We start from the raw sequence: 18,533 nt of genomic DNA, 5'->3' as shown, positions 1-18,533 counted from the left end.
AATCCACCAATTGTTCATCTTAACTGCAACAGGCCAGTTGAATTCTATATATGAATTCTATATATGAAAGTACTATATGAATTCTATATGTATACATATACATGTTAAGAATTTGCGTACTGTTAGTCAAAGACAAAGTTGGAATTCCCCACTTAAATTTCTATGAAGATTTACTTGTAACCACCAGGTGGAGCTATATAACTCATTTCAGAATAGAACAATCTGAATTAAACTAACATCTGGCCTTACAAAAATGTTCTGCTTTGGCAAAGAAAATCCATTACCTATGTCTTTGATGATACAATAGACTCATGTGTAGAATTACTTAATTAACATAGCTCTGTAATTTACATACTATATTCTTCTATGTTCCCCATCTTCTCCTTCTTTTTTTTACCTTTTTAAACGGTTACTTGAAGGGTTTTTTCTCTTTTTTGAAAACAAAATAAAACTTATTTGCCAAAAAATCCATTACCTTGGAAGGACAGGAACAGTTTGGCTATTGAAGCACTGAATGTAGTAACCTGGCTTCCAATTCTTGTTCTTCCACAAAGGCTGTACTTATTGTTTGGCAATCTGGAAAACATAAGATATCTGGGGTAAACTGGACTATAATAACATTGAGCAAAAACTATAACATGGTCTTTGGGTAGGAGAGGTTATGTTTTCCTAAGTAAAAATACAAAATATTATTATTTCTTAGTGCACAAGAGTTGACCAACACTTTTATAAGGATGGCTGCATGCCAGCAGGTTGAGGGTGAATCCAGCAAAGACGGAGATCCTATGGCTGGGTGGACCGGGCAGTGGGGACATCCATCTGCCCACCCTGGATGGCAAGGCGTTACGCCTGTCATCATTGGTAAAGAGTCTGCGAGTCCTTTTGGACCCTCTGCTGACAATGGAGGCCCAGGTCTCCGCCGTGAGCAGAACCGCCTTCTTTCACCTGCGGCAGACTAGACGGCTGGCCCCCTACCTGTCCAGGGACGACCTAGCTACGGTGATCCAGACTTGACTACTGTAACGCCCTCTACATTGGCCTCCCTCCCTCTGTCGGTGATTCGGAAGCTCAAGTTGGTACAAAACGCAGCTGCTCGGCTTCTTGCGGGAATTCCGATGAGATGCCACATAACACCAATCTTACTACAGCTGCACTGGTTACCAATTGAGGACCGGATCACTTTCAAAGTGATGGTACTCACCTTTAAGGCCTTGCATGGTCTGGGGCCAATGTACCTGAGGGATCGTCTCACCCCCTACCAACCCCAGAGATCCCTCCGTTCGGAGGACCAAGATCTATTGGAGGTCCCCAGTGTCAAGATCTTGTGTCTAGCGGCAACCAGACGCAGAGCCTTCACAGCAGTGGCGCCATCAGTCTGGAATGCTCTGCCACCTGAGGCTCGTGCCCTGCGGGACTTACCAGCTTTCCGCAGGGCATGTAAGACATACCTGTTCCGACAGGCTTTTAATGTTTGATACTATTGTTTTTAAATTGTTTTAAATTGCTTTTAAACTTTGTTAGATTTTAGCTATTCTTGTAAGCCGCTCCGAGCCCCAGGGGAGTGGCGGCATATAAGTTTAAATAATAAATAAATAATAAATAAAGGCTTTGTTTTCTTTTCAACAGTTTAGTCAGTGTCTGGACACTGAAAGCTACCATTGCCTTCTGATACATGAATGTTGTAGAGCTGCAGAGTAGGCTGATATTTTGGAACCATAAGGATCATACTGATACTGAGAAGGAAGGGTTAAAACCATGTTTGGTGCTAGAAAATAAACACATCATTAGAATTCAGTGACTTTGAAATTATTACGTTTTTGTATGAATCATTTTACAAGATCCTGGGCCATTTATTTTTCACTGACAACAGATTTATGTCTTATAGATCTTTTCCCATAGTGCGATTTGAACACTTGGAATGTGAGGTTTTATTTGAACAACTGATTAGAGATCATACCTTTTCATATATACATATCTCTTAACTGTTGTCTTGTTTTTCATTGTTTCTGTGAGCTAGGTTTTATCCCTTTCATTTACTGCTGGCTAGTGTTGCACTATTGAATGCTTTCTGTGAGCTGCCCCGAGTCCCTTCAGGAAGGTGGTGACGTGATACAAAAATGATGGTGATGATGATGATTACTGACCAGTGAAAGAAGTCGGGCTCTACTTTGTTCCACTTTGCCTCCAACTGTGGGGGAAAATGAGGTGAATGCTGCTGTAATCTTCACTTACTTGCCAGAGACAGCTGTGGATCCTTGGCTCCAACCACCCAACTGGGAAGGCAAGCCAAATATGGAAGTTCCCTTTGCATAAACTTTACTATTTGCTAGGACAGCAAAGAGTGTATGAAAAGGACTCTCTGTGTCTCCCTTTGTATAGAAGTAGTGGAAATGGGAGTCAGCATAGAGGTAAAAGTGGAAGGTAGAGACGGGACTCATGGATGAAACCCTCCCTCCATGAGGTCATCTCCCTTATAAAGAAAATTCAGCCCACTGTGAACCTAGCCATGCATCCAGGTTGAATACACTCAAAGAGCTTGACTGCCCAAAGAAATTCTTCATTTTCCAGTGGTCAAGAAACAGGACGCCCATTGACAAAATAAATCAAGTATAGCCAGCCCTCAATGTTCACTGAAGTTAGGGGCACAGGACCCCCATAGATGTGGGAAAACTGTGAATTAAAAAAGTCCTTTTTTAAACTCGATAGAACATTTCTCTAGGAATCTCCATATCTTCCAGTGCAACTCTATGGTGAACTTCCACTAGAAGCTGGCCACAGAATCGCACTAGAGACCTACAAATGCTTATGTAAGCCATCTCTCTAGGAGTCTCTGAGTCATTCAGCACAACTCTATGGCTAACTGAAGCATTATTCTAGAAAACCTAAAGGTTCCCAGAAAGAACATATTAATTAAAGCTTTGAATAGTCAAATCCATAAAAGTGAAATCTGCAAACATGGAGGACCAAGTGTATACTATAGTCTGTGCTGGCCCCACAAAGACAGAATTAACCTAGAAAAGTTCAGAAACACCTGGATTTGCAGAGAGCTGGCTCCTTAATCTTCCTCATTTTGGTGTCTTATTTAATCTGGTTATTTGCTTTAGTGCTTTCCATTTATGAGTTAATTGCTTACCAATCAGAACCTCTGCAATTCTATTTGCTATTCCCAAACACAGCTATTGTGTATATTTTAAATATTTGCTATCACTCAGTACAGTCATTGTATATATTCTAATTCTTTTGTGTTTTGAAAATTAGTCTGTATGATTTCTTAGGCTCAATATATATTGAAACACTACTGCAACAGCATAGAGCTTTATTAGAGTGGGTCAAAAATCAGAATGGGGTTTCTATATTTAATAACTTTTATTTTTAAAATTTACAAAACTATGGCATCATATACAGTGCACACACACACACACACACATATGAAATAAAATTACATTACAATTATGTGTAAATTATTTGCAAAAAAAAACCTTCCAAAAGTTATTAAAATATCAGACATCTTTGTGATTTCTAGCTCACCCTGTAGATATATTTGCATTTTTGATTAAAGGTGGTTCTCACATAACAGTTGGCTCTCCACTTCCATGGTGCTTAGGGGCACAAGAACCCTGTGAAAATGGGAAAACCACAAATATCTTTCAGCCTCCCAAGCCTTCTTTAAATCACATGAAAGGTAATTGGGACCAGCTATGTATGCATTCTCTTGTGCACTCAGTGACTGGGCAGGAAAGTTAAGTGAGGAAATCCACATATACAGCCTTCCACCTTGCCAAGCCAGCTCCTTTCCCCTGCCTGCCTGAGAAAGGGAGTTTACAAGGGAATACATGTTTGTTTATGATATCCCTTTTCTCACTCCATAGTCCCCTCCTCTTCACCTCTGACTGAGACTGAGGTAGGGCATGAATTATTATTATTATATTTATTTATACCCTGCTTTATCTCCCCTGAAGGGGACTCATCCCCTTCTCCCCCACTTGCTTGCTCACTCATGTGCCTGCCTACCCAAGAGTGCAAGTAACATGTATGTAGCCATGTTCAGCCACCTTGACAGTTTTATATTCTCCTTACATTCAAAGATTTGAACTCTGACTAAGCCTGACTTAACTGAGCACAGCTCGAAATAGACATGCACGTTGTCAAAGTCCCTACTGAAAATTGTGCAGTGCAGCAGCAGAAAGAGCAACAAATATTGCACAAATAATTAAATTGGTGAAGGATAATCATGCAAATGACTCTGTGTGAACTGTCAATCCATCGAAGAGCCACCATGGTGTAGGGGTTTGAGTATTGGACTACAACTCTAGAGAACAATGTTTGAATCACCAATTAGCCATAGAAACCCACTTGGACAAGTTACACTCTTAATCGGAGAAGGAAGTCAAAGGCAAGCTCAGTATGAACAAATTGTGACATGAAAATCCCATGATAGCTTCACCCTAGGGTTGCCGTAAGTCAAAAATGGCTTGAAGGTCATTTCTGAATAATAACAACAACAGAAAAAAAAATCTTATGAGTTAGTGCTTGTTTATAATACCAGATATATTTAGAATGGACCACAATACAAACTAAAAATATAACAGCCTTTGTAACCACTATATTTTTACTTAAGAAACACTTTCTTTAAGGAAAAGGGTGACTCAAAATTGATACTCCAATTTTGGCTACAGAGAAAGTCTGTTGAAAAACAGTTGCAGGATCTCCTCATGTGGAAGGTATCAAACATGTGACTGCAAAACCAAGAGCTTTCCTCTGACTTTCTCTTTCATATGATAAATAATGATCATGTCCTCAAACGAATAGTCTAAACGAAGTTTCAAGTCGTTTAAGATTTAACTTTTTAAGCTTTAGATCAGGGGTCCTCAAACATTTTAAACAGAGGGCCAGGTCACAGTCCCTCAAACTGTTGGAGGGCCAGATTATAATTTGGAAAAAAAAAGAATGAATTTTAAGTGTTTTTTGTAGTGCTAAAACACTTAAAAACAATACAATAATTAAAATGAAGAACAATTTTAACAAATATAAACTTATTAGTATTTCAATGGGAAGTATGGGCCTGCCTTTGGCTGATGAGACAGGATCCTTGTTGTTGTGTGCTTTCAAGCTGTTTCAGACTTAGGTTAACCCTGAGCGAGGGCCGGGTAAATGACCTTGGAGAGCCGTATCCGGTCCCCGGGCCACAGTTTGAGGACCCCTGCTTTAGATGTTTCAGCATTTGATGTAAAAATATTTACATCCTGTTCAAACATGTCCTAGTAGGAATCAAGACAGTTCAACAATATGATTCTACATATATGTTGTAATACTTTGAAGAAAATTCCACCGAGGCTTAGTCTCAAGCGAGTGGGCACAGAATTATGCCCTCAGCTTCCTACTTAAAAAGTCACCTCCTTCTATGTCTCAAGCATGAGCCACATGGTGCAATGGTTTTAGTGCCGGACAATGACTCTTGACACCAAGGTTCAATTCTCCACTCAGCCACAGAAACTCACTGCATGACCTTGAGAAAGTCACATACTTCCAGCCCCAGAAAACCTGTGACAGGGTGACTTTGGGGTCACTGTAAGTCAGAAACCACTAAAAGAAACACAACAACAAGTGTCAAATTGGTTTAATTTATTTTTCATTTATATCCTGGGGGATTTTCTTTATGAGTATTACTTCCCAACTTGTCCCTTCCATGAATTTAAATGAATAGAAAAATATGAATGAAAAGAAATTGACAATGAAATTGTCTCTTAATAGTATCATTGTTTTTCTTTTAAACTATCAATAGAGAAAAGGAAACAAACATCAGGATCTCACACTGTGCTGGCAAAGTACAAGTCTCAATCCGCATACTTCCGGGAGGTGGAAGAGGCTGTTCTCTCTGCTGGCTGCTCTGTCCCCCTTTCCTCCCTACACAATGAGAATTAGCACATCTCTGTCTTCCTGGCCACTGATTAGCTACAGTGGTGTGCCCAGTCTTGTTTCAGCTTCTCTTGAGTATGGAGGAAAGAAATAGCAAACTTTGCCCTGAAAATATGGCTGCTCCTTTTTCCGTCAGTGTTTAAGAAATCACAGGACAAGCTCGGATACACCCACACAGCTGTACATGACAGCTTTCCAGCTGCTGTGGTGCACCAGGGCTGGGGCCTTGTAAAGGGTACCAGATACGTTCTTCTGTAAAGTCCTAAGAGTACATATACTTCAATTACACCTGTATATTAGTACAGGAAAAGCAAAACAAAGAGGCAGTCAAGGAAATGGGATATCAGAAACACTGGACTAATGTATGGAAATATGATATGTCTTCTGTACGATACCGACAGATGTCTGAGGGTGAACTTGCAGCACAGCACATAATCTGAGACATACTAACCTGATCTAGGCAGAAGTCTGACTAATATGGAAGCTTTCACATCCCTATTTTTAACTTAGGACTTTATCAAATGGAGGTGATGAACCAGCACAGAGGCACATCATTGTCAGTCCACCACCTCCTTCTGATGAAGCTGTCAAGGGCTATTAATGGGGAAAGCGTGTCAATAGCCACTAGTCTTACCATGGTGCTGGTACTTACCTCATATAATGACATCCCTCAGTGTTTGTGGTGACACCAGTGGGTGTATGATGCTACCCATCATTAAGTTGGTAAACTGCTGCTATCCCACATTGCAGAAATGTTGTGGAATAACAGCAAGCATGTTGTAATGACCTAAATAGAAAAGGACTAATTTCAGAATTCCCCAACCATAAAATCCGCACAATTCTGAGAGTTGTGGCCCTCAAAAAGTTAACTCTGCCAAGTTCTGCCAGACATTTTTTTTCAAACAGGTACTAAGATTTCAGTAATCAAAACTTGCAGCAAGGTCTCTGTCAGATAACTGGTGGTAGTGTGAGAAGCAGAGGATTGTTCTTGCACTGAACTGTTCAGTGTTCTTATGCATACTTGACATGAGCACAGCTGGATGAGGCAGAGGAAGAGATGTGTAAAAAAGGCTGCCCATTCATATACATGAAATGATCATCTGACAAAAAATATAAACAGGATTTCATTGTGATCACAAGGTCAAACATGGTATCAAACAGTTCTCAATAGATTACGTAGCTCAGTGTCCTAGCTTTACTAATGTCACACCAACTTCCTGGCACAGCTCAGCCGCCAGAAGGAAATATAACAGCCTGTGGTACAACCATGTGACCCACCATCCCTTCTGCAAACTATTAATGGGAATATAACATATTTCTAGATTAAAACATCCTGTTCAATTCAGTCAAATATAATGCAGAGCAATATCATGATTTGATTCTCAACATAGAATGCAAATTCAATATACACAATGGAATACGGTTGTGGAACGAAGGAATCAAGCAACATCTTTGAGATTGATTTATTTTATCAAGAGATTGCATGTAGATCAGCCAATGTTAGGGGTTTAAATTAATAAACACTGCCTTTTACTGCAGTTGTAGATTAAAACTAACAAAGAGCACAGAAGTGTAAACATGTATTTGATAGATTTCTTTACCGTGACTGGCTCCAAATTCCCCCCACTTAAAATTCTTGCTAAACTCAGTGTGATCTCTTAAATGTGAACTGTGCCTCTGTTGTTGTATGGGATATTTAGTTTTGGTAGGCGTAATGGAGAGCCAGAGACAGATTTAAAACAACAAGAAAGTGTTTATTAAGTAAAACAGAAATCCATAACAACCTCTAATAATCGGTTCTTTAAGCTCCCTAAAACTATAGTTCTCCCCTTCTTCCTAAAATTTAAAATCTTGTCTCTATCAGGTGAAAACCCTTTCTGTGTCCAACTTTGTCAGTGTCAATTCCAACGGTGGCATGCTCCTGACTTTTGATACGTTTTGTTTCCCCATAACCCCCTTTCACAGCTTTCCCAAGATGTGATTGACTGCCTTCAAGTCTGCATAGGCTCCCCTTTACAATATTCCATGGGGTTAGAAACTTTGGAGGGGGAGGGGACATATTTTTAAACTGTTTTAGGTTTAATATAGACTTGATGCACTGCCCAAGATGAAATGCTAAAATAATATTTGTCCTTTCATTCATGAAGGGATATATTCCAAGACCAACCAGTGGATGCTTAAAACTCAAACTGGAGGCCCACAAACACTTTGGGGGGGGGGGGGGGGGAGGGGGTTGAAGTGTGGGTAAATGAAACCATGGATATCAAATCTATGGATAAGGAAGTTGTACTGTATCTTACAATTAATAATTTCACAATATTGAATATGAACATCAATATATAAAAACAGTAGAACCAGATTTGTAAGACTCCTTGCAAATGCATTATTTTCAACTACTACGGAATGCAACACATCACTTACCAAAAGCTCTTCTTCATGAAAGCACAGACCATGGTCTAAGAAGCCAAAGCAATCCTGACAATAACATCTATGGAGCCAGTTGTTCTCTCTCTCTCTCTCTTTCTCTCTCTCTCTCTCTCTTTTAATCTTTCTCCTTCCAGGAAGGAGTGATTAAATAAAAAACAAAGTCCTTTAATTTTCTCCCTAGAGGCTAATAGCCTCTCTTGCAATATGTTGGAGGCTATATTTTGCTATATTATCACTTCCAACATAGATCAGAAGGAGAGGGTAATGAATGCTCAGTGGGCATCTCTATTATATCACAGTTCTTCACCTGGGAGACAGAACACTCCTTGCAACATCTTATCATGCATATGTTCCTTGCAACACCTAACCTAAAGCTGTTTTCCATCCACAGAAGCCTCTAAAACTGTATCTATGCCTTCAAAATGTAAGGATCTTGTCCTTATTTCTGTACCTCATAATCTTATGAGCTCCATTTTGGTGCCAAATGTAAAGAAGATGTATGCTTTTTTAGATCCTGGGAGGAAATAGTGAGACAGACTTGTCTACCCTTGCCTTTTCTATCAGTCTTGCTGTTCATACATGCTCTGTATTATGGAGGCAATCAAGCTTTACTTTATCCAAGCATGTCTAGGCAGGCACATAAAGCTACAGTTGGATCAGCAATGTCCTCACTAGCTTGTCCAATAGGCAGGAATTCTGGGAGCTGAAGTCCAAAACACCTAGACCGGCACAAGTTTGACACCACTGAGCTATAGGTAGAGTTCTACTTTTTACCAGTTCAAAGTGCTGCAACTTTACACTAAAGATCTGTGTTTAGCCAGCTGTCCTACATCTGTCTCCCAATGATAATGATGCAGAAAAAAACTTCCAACTATACTGAGAATGAACAAAAGTAGAAGCTGGGCATGTATATAACATCTTTAATAAAAGGAGGTTCACTGTCAGAGGTTTTGTTAACACAAGTATTCCTGTACAACAAGTCAGCTAGTCTCCTTTCTTACCAACAAATTTCCCATTATCATTTAACAGTATTGCCACAGTTTTATGAAAAATATTGCCTGATATTTTCTTTAAACTATATACACCCAATGTTGGTGCAGGAAGCAGATAGTGGATAAATCATTCTTTTCCTGGAACTCGAGTAAAGTACAACTGATTCCTTGTACCCACAGATCCTTATCCACAGATTCAATCATCCATGGCTTAAAATATCCAAAATAACATTCCAAAAAGCAACTAGTGGTTTTGCCATTTTATATAAGGGAGCCTCCGGTGGCGCAGTGGGTTAAACTGCTGAGCTTCCGAACTTGCTGACTGAAAGGTCGCAGGTTCGAATCCAGGGAGCAGAGTGAGCTCTCGCCGTTAGCGCCGTTCTGCTAACCTAGTAGTTCGAAAACAAGCAAATGTGAGTAGATTAACAGGTACCAGCGGAAAGGTAACAGTGCTCCATGCAGTCATGCCAGCCATATGACCTTGGAGGTGTCTATGGACAATGCCGGCTCTTTGGCTTTGAAGCGGAGATGAGCACCAATCCCCAGAGTCGGACACAACTGGAATTAATATCAAGGGAAAACCTTCACCTTTACTTATGTAAGGAGCATCATTTCACTACACCATCTATATATATAAATTTGTTAGGGGCATCCAACGAGGAAACAAAACTCAAAAACCCCCCAACGAAACTTAACCAAAATTCCCATGCCCATAACACAACCCACAAGGTACAAACATATCTACTCAAAATGAAAAACAACACAACAACACACTCACAAAACGGCAAAACAACAAAACTCAAAAATCCCCCAACGAAACTTAACCAAAATCCCTGTGCCCATAACACAACCCACAAGGTATAAACATATCTACTCAAAATGAAAAACAACACAACAACACACTCACAAAACGGCAAAACAACAAAACTCAAAAATCCCCCAACGAAACTTAACCAAAATCCCCGTGCCCATAACATAACCCACAAGGTACAAACATACCTACTCAAAATGAAAAACAACACAACAACACACTCACAAAACGGCAAAACAACAAAACTCAAAAATCCCCCAACGAAACTTAACTAAAATCCCCGTGCCCATAACATAACCCACAAGGTACAAACATACCTACTCAAAATGAAAAACAACACAGCAACACACTCACAAAACGGCAAAACAACAAAACTCAAAAATCCCCCAACGAAACTTAACCAAAATCCCCGTACCCATAACACAACCCACAAGGTATAAACATATCTACTCAAAATGAAAAACAACACAACAACACACTCACAAAACGGCCAAACAACAAAACTCAAAAATCCCCCAACGAAACTTAACTAAAATCCCCGTGCCCATAACACAACCCACAAGGTACAAACATATCTACTCAAAATGAAAAACAACACAACAACACACTCACAAAACGGCAAAACAACAAAACTCAAAAATCCCCCAACGAAACTTAACCAAAATCCCCGTGCCCATAACACAACCCACAAGGTACAAACATACCTACTCAAAATGAAAAACAACACAACAACACACTCACAAAACAGCAAAACAACAAAACTCAAAAATCCCCCAACGAAACTTAACTAAAATCCCCGTGCCCATAACACAACCCACAAGGTACAAACATATCTACTCAAAATGAAAAACAACACAACAACACACTCACAAAACGGCAAAACAACAAAACTCAAAAATCCCCCAACGAAACTTAACCAAAATTCCCATGCCCATAACACAACCCACAAGGTACAAACATATCTACTCAAAATGAAAAACAACACAACACACTCACAAAACGGCAAAACAACTGAGCATGCGCACACACGCAACCCCACTCCCCCCGTCGCCGCACACACACACGCAACCCCAGGCTCCATCACTCCCCCGCCGCCGCACACACACACGCAACCCCACGCTCCATCACTCCCCTGCCCCAATCTTACCTCCTTTTACTTCAGGCCACCTCCAAACCCCACCCCGCCCCTTCCCGCCCTGTCAAAATCTAGGAAAGACAGGAAGGAAGGAAAGAAGGAAGAAAGAGAAAGGGAGGTAAAGAAAAAGGGGGAAGGAAGGAAAGTTAGAGGAAGAAGAAAAGGAAAGAAAAGGAAAGATGGAAGGAAAGAAAAGAGAGACAGCAGAAGAGAAAGAAAAAGGGGGAAGGAAGGAAAGAGATAGAGAAAGAAGAGGAGAAGGAAAGATGGGAAGGAAGGAAGGAAGGAAGGAAGGAAGGAAGGAAGGAAGGAGGGAGGGAGGGAGGGAGGGAGGGAGGGAGGGAAAGAAGGAGAGAAAGAGGGAAGGTTGGCCACAGCAACACGTGGCGGGTAAAGGTTGTTATTTCTATTATTATTATTATGCTATTGTTCCTATGAGACCCTTTTAGGGGGAATGGGAGAGGTGTCAGGTCCCAGAGGCAATGCATTGCATTATTGTTATTGTTATGATGGTGGTGAAATAAAAGGAAATAAAAAGTGAAAGAAGGAAGCAAACAGGGAGGGAAGAAAGGCAAAGGAAGGATGGGGGAGGGAATGAAGGAAAGAGAGAAGGATGAAATCAAGTAGTGAAAAAAGGAAAGAAAGAAAGAGGTAGAGAAGGAAGAAAGGAGAGAAAGGGGGAGGAAAAGGGGGAAGGAATAGGTAGGGACCTCTCTTTCATAATAGTCCAGATATCTACCTCAACTTTGATAAGTTTTACTATAGGCCACAGCAACGCGTGGCAGGGCACAGCTAGTTGTATATAACAGAACTTGAGCATTCACGCAGCGTCCTGGAACCAAACTCCGGCAGATACCAAGGAAGCACTGTATCTTGATTTGCAGTGAATATTTTTGTTAGCATTTATTTTGATTCTCAAATATTTTCATCTATTTACAGGTTAAACTTGGACCTGAATTAAACATCTAAAATACACACTGCATTTTGTTCCTGAAACCGTACCGTACCATATCATCCTGCAGAAAGCACTAGTGTATTGGATCACTCACTCTAGAAGGCAAATAGTATATGCAAAATTTAGCTTAATATTTACTACGATAACTTTCATATACACAGAAAGTTTCTAACTCCTGAAATGTATTCAAACAGACACCTTAATGTAAAGTACCAAAAGAAAAATCCATATGCTTTCTCTGCACATTTGTTACGTGCACATTTGTTACGTGCACATAGTAACTTTAAGACCACACAGAAAGTTTCAAAGCTGGTCACCGATCTGGCTATTTCTAACATTATTTATTTTCACATAACACAGAGAGTTCTAATCCTCCAGAAATTTAGAAGAAGCAAAATATAGTCAAAAGCTTTATTTGCCTGGGTGCAGAAACATTTGCAGATGACTATCAATAAGGAATGCAAGATCATGCATAGTCTCTTTTTAAAGTGTTGCAATTCTGGTTTAGCAGGGATAGATCATGAAACAGGAGAACAGTTAAGCACATTAACTGACACTACCTGTTTTCTGAGTTATGGAAGACATGGTTTAGGCAATGCTGAGAGTTGCAGTTTAACAAAACTCAGAAGACTGCTTGTTTCACACCCACTGTTTTAAGCACAAGCACAGTGCAGAGCAAATGAACTACATTTTATTATAATTTGGCTACTTAGAACATTTAGAGATCCAGCTCTCTATCTCATATGATGAGCAGATGGGCAGACTGGATATTAATAACTCAAGTTTTAATCCTTACATAGCCAGAAAAGTCAATGCTCAAGTGACTATCTCTCTTCTATAAACTGCATAGTGCATGACTTTCAAATGCCCTTCTTCTGTGCCCCCTCCCCCCAAGCCCCCCCCCCCCCCCCAAAAGGCATTTTATTTGGGTGAAACTGTATTTTGTCCTAAACGGTGTTCTCATGATATCAGGATTTGCATTACCAAGGCACCAGGTGATCTGTACTTGTAGTTGTGTGTTATTAAAATTTTTGAAAATGATAAACTGATAAATAATAAAATAGTAATTGCCTGATTTCAGTTTACAAAAATAGACATAATCTATATACAAAGTCATCCAGTGTTACTCTGAATACAACTGTTTTTACACATTGTAGATACATAGAAACCCATTTGATAGGCTGGCATGGAAAAATGTAGCAAGTTGTAAATAAGCTAAGTCTCAGACAAATAACTCAACAACACTGCCCTCCATGGTTCATCAAATCACGGGGATAATTTGATTTGTTTACTAGTACAAAACACAATCAAACTGCATTAACAGGCCATACAGAATATTTTTGTGGCAACAGGGTTATTCGTTTTTGAAACTGTGTTTTGAAAGCCTCATATAATTCCATGAGTGTATGCTTAGTTGAAAAATGTAAGACTTCCTTCCAAATAAATATGTATAGAATTGCAGTCAGTGAGTGTTTTACCTTTGAACTTCAGGAGCTCTGGACTGTCATAACTAATTTATGCTTTTATTGATTTTCTCTGCACAATGTGTGCACATCTGTGATTTAATTGTTGTGCAGGATCTAGATCCCTTTCCTGAAGCAACTGTGTCTATTATGGGAAAAATCACATTTCCCCAGCTCATTAGTTATTCATTGTTCATGGTAACTAGATCCATCCTGACAATTTTAAAGCAAAATTTAATAAAAACAAATAAGAGCTTGATAGTACCTCAAAGACTAAAATGTTTTGTTAGGTTTAGTGAAATATGGATCACTTCATCAGTTATATGAATGTTTATGCCAGATAAACCATGTTAGTCCTTAAGGTGCCAAAAGAACTGCTTGTTGCTGGTGAGAGATTAACATGGCTATCTGCCCCTTGAAATATTTACAGGAAGAAAGTCAGCAATACCTTAATTACTGTATATTAGATAAACCCATTTTAAAAGCCACATGACTTTGGAGGACAGAGTTCAAATCCCTGCTCTGAAAATCTGTTGCTCAAGTCACCCTCTCTCAGAAGGTATAGGAAACCACTCTCTTAAGAAATTTTGCTAAGAAAACCCCATGACAGCGTCACCTTAGGACTGCCATAATGTATTTATTTATTTATTTAATTTAAAACTTTTATATCTTGATCTTCTCAACTTCTGTAGAGGGACTCAGTCAGAGCCACACAAGAACACAAGAACACCCATATATAACATTCTGTTATATATGTCATTTAGAAGCAGTTTTCCAAAACTACAGCCAAAGGCATTTCCCTGCCCATAAAATTCAGGTTCACATTGTGAGGAGTCACTCCTTCTGGTACTACTGCTAGATATGTAAGTTACAGCAGTGCCAAGAATCATTCTACCAACTCAAAATAGTTACAGACCTCTCTTTAATTTCTTGATAAGGTGTTAAAATCTGGTTTTCCCAATAAAAGGCTGCACGTAGCCTCAAATAGTGGAACAACCATGTCCCCTGAAATACTATTTAATGGTTTTGTATTAGTCCAGAGACAGAGAGTCAGCATAGTGTAGTGGTTTAAATGCTGGACTATGACTTTAGAGACCAGGGTTCAAATCCCTGTTTGGCCATGAAACCCATTGAGTAACCTTTGGATAGTATCATATGCTCAGCCTCACAGGAAGACAAAGGTAAATTTTCCCCGAACAACCCTGCCCAAGAAAACCCTGTAATAGAGTTGTCTTAGGGTTGCCATAATAGAGAGTGTCATCTTGGAGTGCCAAAATGCTCTCTCCTAAGTCCTGTGCTATTCAACATATTAATAAATAACCTGAAAAGGGAGAGTGTGTTTATCAGATGTATAGATGGTGCTGAAGCTCAACACACAGCTAACACAATAATTATATCCAAAATGATCTCAATAGTATGTTAACAGTGGACCTGATAATTCATCTGAGAAATATGAAGACCTGCATCTATGCACAATAAAATTAAATTTAAAAGCACACATAAAATGGTAGCGACATCTCATGGCACCAGTGCATATCAAACAAGCTTTGGGAACTTAAGTAATCATAAGCAGAAAACAAACCAGCAACGCAGCTACTAAAAAAGTTAATGCTATGATATTTGACTGCATTGACAAAATAGTCCAAACGACAAGAAGCAATAGCTGGATACAAATCAGGTTGCAATTAAGAGTACTGTGTTAAATTTCAGGTGTCTACATTAAAAATCAGATTAGCTCTGGTACAAGTTCAGAAAATGGCAACAAAGATGATGAAGAGTTAAGACAACAAACATTTATAGATGGTTTAAAGAGCTCGGTGTGTTGAACATGGACAAGAGAAGAACAAGGCAAATAAGATAGCTGCTGTCTTTCAGTATCAAAAAAGCTTCTGTCACACCAAAGATATAGCAGAAATGTTCTCTCCTGTTTTGGAGGGAGAAACTAGAATGAGTAGGTGGAAACTGCTGGGAAACAGCTTTTGGTTACACATGAGGATAATGGTAATGGTAAGAACATTTAGATAGAGGAGCAGATTGCCTCAGAACATTGCAGGTTTTCTTTTGCTAGAGGCATTTAAACAGTGACTGGGTTGCCATCTATTAGGAATCTAGAGTTGCATACTGGATTGGATAGTCCACCCTGAAGGAAGGGGTTAGGCCACATGATACCCCAGATCGCCTTCAGTTCTGTCACAGCTGTAAACCCAAAGAGTCTTCTGCTATGGGATCTTAAAGAACACCAGAGATACAAGATGAGGAGGGCACGGTGGGCAGGGCTCTTTTCAGCTATGGCATCTTATGTGTGAAATATCCTCCCAGGGTAGACTAGTTGGATCCATCACTATTTGACTTTCAGTGATTTGTAAAAACTTGACTGCTTCAGTGGGTTTACAACTACTCTTCTGTATTTTCTGTTGTTAGTCTTGTTTTTATAATTGCTCTGTCATATTGTTAACTGTCTTGAGGGGTTTTTAGATAGAAAGGCACAATACAGACACTGTAATAGAAGCAATGCATCTATACAAAAAGCATGTGTGCAGTGGTATCCATTGCAGTTTGGTTTCAGTATTCCCATAAATAATACCAAAATCCATGGATGCTGAAGTCTCATTATATGAAATGCCATAGTATAATGGTGTCCCTGTGCAACAGGTAAGATAAACAAGCAGCTGGCTCCAGAATTCCGCAGTGAGAATAAATGAACAGCAAAACAGAGAAAGGGAGGAAAGCAGGTAAGTCTTCCTCAGCCATCTTTTAAAGAAGCATAGAGCTATACACTTGGCCACAAAATGGAAATCACAAAGAGGTTCAGACTGGTGAAAGAAAATGTGTAACCCCTGGATGCAATTTAGAGAAGAAGCCTTCAATGGTGGCTTGTACAGAGCACATCTGATCTGGTTGCTTCCTTTCACATGACAATATTACCTATATATTATGTGTATTTTTGATGATGGTGATGGTGAAGGGACCTTTCTCTATTTTCTTCATATTATTTGTCTCTGTTAAAAATACATACCCAGGTATGCATCTACTTTGTTAACTGGGGTATACCTGTTTTTGTTTCATTTTTTTTAAAAAAATGCTTAGAGGCTGACCACACAGCTATATATAACTTAATTCAATAATAAGTGCCACTGTATTTCAGTGTTTATTCTAGAGTAAATATGCATAGATGACGGATTGAGCATCCTCTCACGCAACCCGTTACACAAATAAAAAATATTGCAAGATTCAGTGAAGTGCTAGACACATACATAAAGGACAAAGAAATGAATACTTTTCCATTACACAATGTAAAGTGAAGGAGAACCTATTTTGCAAGTTTCCCTGCTGCTGAAAAATCCTCTTGTCTATCCATAACAGTTTTGTTAAGAACTTTATTCTTTATGAGATAAAGTACAATTGCTGAGCACTATCGCAAAACTCTAACAATAATGGCAACTCCAAATGATATGTGATCACCCTGACAAGAGCATGCATGATAATTTTAAAAACCCTTCTTTGTCCAAACTGTTACTCACATTACAAAAGGAGCAAATGAAAATGAAGTGTTCTACACAGTAGCTAGATATGAATATTGAACACTATCAGCATATTTTCTGAAGTCTTACAACATTTAAAAATACTGAGACTGAAATTAGTGTGGTCCAATGTCTAAAACTGCAATTTGTTGGATCTCTAGGGAAGTAGTTCATAACACATGTATATTTTAAGCCAACACTGCTAAAACCTATGAAAGTCATGAATACAAAGCTAGTTTACTGATTATAGTTTATAATCCTACATCACTTGGGTCCTGGCTATCTTCCCAGCCTGTCAACTTATGTTGACCATATGAATTTCATAGGATTTTCTTAGGCAAGAAATGCTCAGAGAATGTTTCGTAAAATCTTTCCTCTGAAATATAGCCTACAGCACCCAGCACTTCCTAGTGGTCTCCCATTCAACTGTTAACCTGAGCTGACTCTGTTTAACTTCCAATATTTTTAGGGTTTTCAGTAGGCTTCCTATTTGAGCATCTCTAAAATTTCAAATTGTTGGGAGAGGCCCTTCTTTCGTTCCTGCTGCTTTCACAAACACATCTGGTGAGAACACAGGAAACATCCTTCATGCCGGCTGTTCCCAGGCCTGAATTCCCTTTCTTGGGAGCTTGTTGTCTTTCCCGTGGCAGGTGATGATTTTTCTATTCTGACAGGCTTTGGAGAATGTATTGTTTATAAGAAAAGAGCTTTTAATAATGTGCTGTACTATTTTTATCTTTAGTCTTTTGAATGCATTTTAATTATTTAACTCTATGGATAGTTTGATTACATTTTTATAATATTTCTTTGCTGGTTGTACTTAATTTTTTAAACCGAATATAAACTATCCTTAAATTTAATAGGGAAAGGGCAGTACAGAAATAAGAACCAACTAAAACCGAGGGAATCACAACAGAAAATAAAGCAAACTTCAACTTTTAATAAGGGTATAGACTCCTACAACTGTGGAACTGAAGAAACATGAACAAAACTATAAAAACCAAAGCTTTAATATAGATGATATGCTGAAAGACTACATGCTCAGATAAAAGGATAAGAAGCTAAAGATTGCAATCATACAAGGCATATGAATGCAAAACAGAATATTCTCGCTTAAGATACATTTTTAAATTGTTGCTCTGATGTAACTAACTAATGAACAAGAAAAGTTTAAGCCAGCTCTGCAAGATTTTGTTAGGCGGTAAACCTTTAATTTCCTTCACAAACAAGACGAACATTAAACATGACAGAACATGTTCAATAACTTCTTTATGTTATTGCCGTCACATCTTGCTTGTGACTAGATTTTCTGA

At 39.0% G+C, this 18,533-nt stretch overlaps 1 protein-coding gene across 3 annotated transcripts in view; it reads right to left on the bottom strand.

Annotated features, from left to right (window-relative positions):
- GNG12 (G protein subunit gamma 12) overlaps window positions 1-18,533 on the bottom strand; it is a 52,407-nt gene that overhangs the window by 29,866 nt on the left and 4,008 nt on the right. Inside the window, exons 2-3 of one of the 3 annotated variants that reach the window (XM_060773708.2) lie at window positions 6,569-6,703; window positions 476-576 (exon numbers count right to left, since the gene is read on the bottom strand). The exons of 1 other annotated variant lie outside the window; for it this stretch is intronic. The gene's annotated coding sequence lies outside the window, so the exon portion shown is untranslated. The remainder of the gene's footprint in view (window positions 1-475; window positions 577-6,568; window positions 6,704-18,533) is intronic. One more of the 3 variants, XM_060773707.2, reaches the window with a different exon arrangement.

The sequence above is a fragment of the Anolis sagrei genome, chromosome 4 (assembly GCF_037176765.1).
Source record: "Anolis sagrei isolate rAnoSag1 chromosome 4, rAnoSag1.mat, whole genome shotgun sequence".
NCBI classification, from domain to species: domain Eukaryota; kingdom Metazoa; phylum Chordata; class Lepidosauria; order Squamata; family Dactyloidae; genus Anolis; species Anolis sagrei.
This window is presented reverse-complemented; position numbering and strand designations above follow the sequence as displayed.